Source organism: Ovis canadensis, chromosome 4, assembly GCF_042477335.2.
Source record: "Ovis canadensis isolate MfBH-ARS-UI-01 breed Bighorn chromosome 4, ARS-UI_OviCan_v2, whole genome shotgun sequence".
Classification (NCBI taxonomy): domain Eukaryota; kingdom Metazoa; phylum Chordata; class Mammalia; order Artiodactyla; family Bovidae; genus Ovis; species Ovis canadensis.
In genome coordinates, this window is record NC_091248.1 from 34546843 (window position 1) to 34551867 (window position 5025).

A 5025-nucleotide genomic window follows, 5' to 3' on the forward strand; every position below is an offset into this window, starting at 1 on the left:
TATGGATGTGAGAGTTGGACTGTGAAGAAGGCTGAGCGCTGAAGAATTGATGCTTTTGAACTGTGGTGTTGGAGAAGACTCTTGAGAGTCCCTTGGACTGCAAGGAGATCCAACCAGTCCATTCTGAAGGAGATCAGCCCTGGGTGTTCTTTGGAAGGAATGATGCTAAAGCTGAAACTCCAGTACTTTGGCCACCTCATGCAAAGAGTTGACTCATTGGAAAAGACTCTGATGCTGTGAGGGATTGGGGGCAGGAGGAGAAGGGGACGACCGAGGATGAGATGGCTGGACAGCATCACTGATTTGATGGACGTGAATCTGAGTGAACTCCGGGAGTTGGTGATGGACAGGGAGGCCTGGCGTGCTGTGATTCATGGGGTTGCAAAGAGTCAAACATGACTGAGCGACTGAACTGAACTGAATGGGACCAGATGCCATGATCTAAGTTTTTTAATGTTTAGTTTTAAGTTGGCTCTTCCACGCTTCTCCTTCACCATCATCAAGAGGCTCTTTAGTTCCTCTTCACTTTGCCACTAGAGTAGTATCATCCTCATATCTGAGGTTTCTGATGTTTCTCCTGCCTATCTTGATTACTGCTTGTAACTCATCCAGCCCAGCATTCAGCATATAGATTAAACAAACATGGTGATAACAGACAGCCCTGTCTTACTCCTTTCTCAATCTTGAACCAATCACTTGTTCTATATATGGTTCTAATCGCTGCTTCTTGACCCACATACAGATTTCTCAACAGACAGGTAAGATGGTCTGGTATTCCCGTCTCTTTAAGAGCTTTCCACAGTTTATTATGATCCACACAGTCAAAGGCTTTTGCATAGTCAATGAAACAGATGTAGATGTTTCTTTTGGAATTCCCTAGCTTTCTCCATGATCCAGCAAATATCTGCAGTTTGATCTATGGTTCCTCTTCCTTGTCTAAATCCAGCTTGGACATCTGGAAGTTCTTGGTTTGCATAGTACTGAAGCCTAGCATGCACGGTTTTAAGCATGACCTTACTAGCAAGGAAGATAAGTGCGATTGTCTGATGGTTAGCACATTCTTTAGGACTACCCTTCTTAGGAACTGGGATGAGGACTCACCTTTTCCAGTCCTGTTGCCACTGCTAAGTCTTCTAGATTTGCTGACCATAATGAATGCAACACCTTGATGGCATCATCCTCTAGGGTTCCGAATGCCTCTGCTGGAATTCCTTCACATCCACCAGCTTTGTTAACAGCAGTGCTTCTTCAGGCCCACTTGACTTTGCTCTCCAGAATGTCTGGCTCTGGGTGGCCCACTACACCATCATAGTCATCCGGTTCATCTGTATCTTTTTTATATAGTTCTTCCATGTATTTTTTCCATTTCTTCTTGATCTGTTCAGCCATCTACTAGGTGGCTGCTGCTACTGCTAAGTCACTTCAGTCATGTCCGACTCTGTGCAACCCCATAGACGGCAGCCCACCAGGCTCCTCCGTCCCTGGGATTCTCCAGGCTCCCCCATCCCTGGGATTCTCCAGGCAAGAACACTGGAGTGGGTTGCCATTTCCTTCTCCAATGCATGAAAGTGAAAAGTGAAAGTGAAGTCATTCAGTCGTATCCAACTCTTCGCGACCCCATGGACTGCAGCCCACCAGGCTCCTCCATCCATGGGATTTTCCAGGCAAGAGTACTGGAGTGGGGTGCCATTGCCTTCTCCGACTAGGTGGCTAGTACCTACCTTTTGTGTCCTTTATTGTGCCCGTCTTTGGGCAAAATGTTCCCTTGATATCTCCAATTTTCCTGAAGAGATCTCTAGTTTTTACCCTTCTGGTGCTTTCTTCTAGTTTTATACATTGTTCACTGAAGAAGGCCCTGTCTCTCCGTGTTGTTCTTTGGAAATCTGTGCTTAGTTGGATGTGCCTTTCCCTTTCTCCCTTGTTTTACGCTTTTCTTTTTTAGCTCTTTGTAAACCCCCCTCAGATAAGAACTTTGTACGTTTGCTTTTCTTTTTCTTTGGGATAGTTCTGTTCGCTGCCTGCTGTACAATATTATGGATGTCCATCCACAGTTCTTCAGACACACTGTTTACAAGTTCCAATTCCTTGAATCTACTCCTTTTCTCCACTGCATTTTCATAGGAGATTTTAAGTTGTTGCTGGCTGGCCTAGTGGTCTTTCCCACTTTCTTTAGTTTAAGCCTGAATTTTACTGTGAGAAGCTGATGATCTGAGCGATAGTCAGCTTCAGGTCTTGTTTTTGCTGACAGTACACAGCTTATTCATATCATCTACAAAGAATGTAATTACTTTGATTTTGGTATTGGCCATTTGGTGATGTCCATGTGTAAAGCTGTGAAAAGAAGAGAAGCGAAAGGCAAAGGAGAAAAGGAAAGACATACCCATTTGAATGCAGAGTTCCAAAGAATAGCCAGGAGAGATAAGAAGGCTTTCCTCAGTGATCAGTGCAAAGAAATAGAGGGAAACAATAGCATTGGAATGACTAGAGATCTCTTCAAGAAAATTAGAGATCCCAAGGGAACATTCCATGCAAAGATGGGCACAATAAAGAACAGAAATGATATGGACTTAACAGAAGCAAAAGATATTAAGAAGAGGTGGCAAGAATACACAGAAGAACTGTACAAAAAAGATCTTCATTACCCAGATAACCACAATGGTGTAATCACTCACCTAGAGCCAGACATCCTGGAATGTGAAGTCAAATGGGCCTAAGCATCACTACAAACAAAAGCTAGTGGAGGTGACGGGATTCCAGTGGAGCTATTTCAAATCTTGAAAGATGATGCTGTGAAAGTGCTGCACTCAATATGCCAGCAAATTTGGAAAACTCAGCAGTGGCCACAGGACTGGAAAAGGTCAGTTTTTATTCCAATGCCAAAGAAAGGCAATGCCAAAGAATGTTCAAACTACCGCACAATTGCACTCATCTCACATGCTAGTAAGGTAATGCTCAAAACTCTCCAAGTCAAGCTTCAACAGTACATGAACCATGAACTTCCAGATGTTCAAGCTGGATTTAGAAAATGTAGAGGAACCAGAGAGCAAATTGCCAATATCCTTGGATCACTGAAAAAGCAACAGAGTTCCAGAAAAACATTTACCTCTGTTTTGTTGACTATGCCAAAAACTCTGACTGTGTCGATCACAATAAACTGTGAAAAATTTGTAAAGGGACAGGAATACCAGACCACCTGGCTTGCCTCTTGAGAAATATGTATGCAGGTCAGGAAGCAACAGTTAGAACTGGGCATGGAACAACTGACTGGTTCCAAATAGGGAAAGGAGTACACCAAGGCTGTATATTGTCACCATGCTTATTTAACTTATATGCAGAGTACATCATGAGAAACATTGGGCTGGATGAAGCACAAGCTGGAATCAAGATTGCCAGAAAAAATATCAATAATCTCAGATATACAGATGACACCACCCTTATGGCAGAAGCGAAGAAGAATTAAAGAGTCTCTTGATGAAAGTGAAAGAGGAGAGTGAAAAAGTTGGCTTAAAACTCAACATTCAGAAAACTAAGATCAAGGCATCTAGGCCCATCACTTCATGGGAAATAGATGGAGAAACAGTGGAAACAGTGACAGACTTTATTTGGGGGGGCTCCAAAATCACTGCAGATGGTGACTGCACCCATGAAACTAAAAGGCCCTTGCTCCTTGGAAGAAAAATTATGACCAACCCAGAAAGCATATTAAAAAGCAGAGACATTACTTTGCCAACAAAGGTCCATCTAGTCAAAGATAAGATTTTTCCAGTAGTCATGTATGGATGTGAAAGCTGGACTATAAAGAATACTGAGCACCAAAGAATGATGCTTTTGAACTGTGGTGTTGGAGAAGACTCTTGAGAGTCCTTTGGACTGCAAGGGATACAACCAGTCCATCCTAAAGGAAATCAGTCCTGAATATTTATTGGAAGGACTGATGCTGAAGCTGATACTCCAATACTTTAGCCACCTGGTGTGAAAAACTGACTCATTTGAAAAGACCCTGATCTGGGGAAAGATTGAAGGCTGAAGGAGAAGGGGACAACAGAGGATGAGATGGTTGGATGGCATCACCAGCTCAATGGACATGAGTCTGAGTAAACTCCAGGAATTGGTGATGGACAGGGAGGCCTGGCGTGTTGCAGTCCATGGGGTCTCAAAGAGTAGGACATGACTGAGCAACTGAATTGAACTGAACTGAACTGATGTGTAAAGTCGTCTCTTGTGTTGTTGAAAAAGAGTATTTGTTATGATGAATGTACTCTCTTCGCAGAATTTAGTTAGCCTTTGCCCTGCTTCAATTTGTTTTCCAAGGCCAAACTTGCCTGTTAGTCCAGGTATGTCTTGACTTCCTACTTTTGCATGCCAATCCCCAATGATGAATAGAACATCTCTTTTTTTGTTGTTGTTGTTAGTTTTAGGGGGTGTTCTAGGTCTTCATAGAACTGATCAACTTCAGTTTCTTTGGCATCAGTGGCAGGGGTATAGACTTAGATAACTGTGATGTTGAATGGCTTTCCTTGGCAACAAACCAAGATCATTCTGTCATTTTTGAGACTGTACCCAAGTACTGCATTTCAGACTCTTCTGTTGATTATGATGGCTACTCCACTTCTTCTATGGGATTCTTGCCCACGATAGTAGATACAATGGTCATCTGAATTAAATTTACCCATTCCCATCCATTTTAGTTCACTGATTCCTAAGATGTCAATGTTTATTCTTTACCATTTCCTGCTTGACCATATCCAATTTGCCTTGACTTATGGACCTAACATTCCAGGCTCCTATGCAATATTGTTCTTTGCAGCATTGGATTTTACTTTCATCACCAGACAGCCCTGTTTTAATACATTTAAAATTCTGCTACTGTTGTTTTAGCAGCATTTGAAGATGAAGCACAGAGATCTCTTATGTTCAACCCATAATGTTTAACTGGGAGTCAATAATTTCATTTTCTAGTTTCATTTTTCTTTTATATTTTGAATCAACTATGAAGACTAATTGATGTTCAGTACTTTCATACGT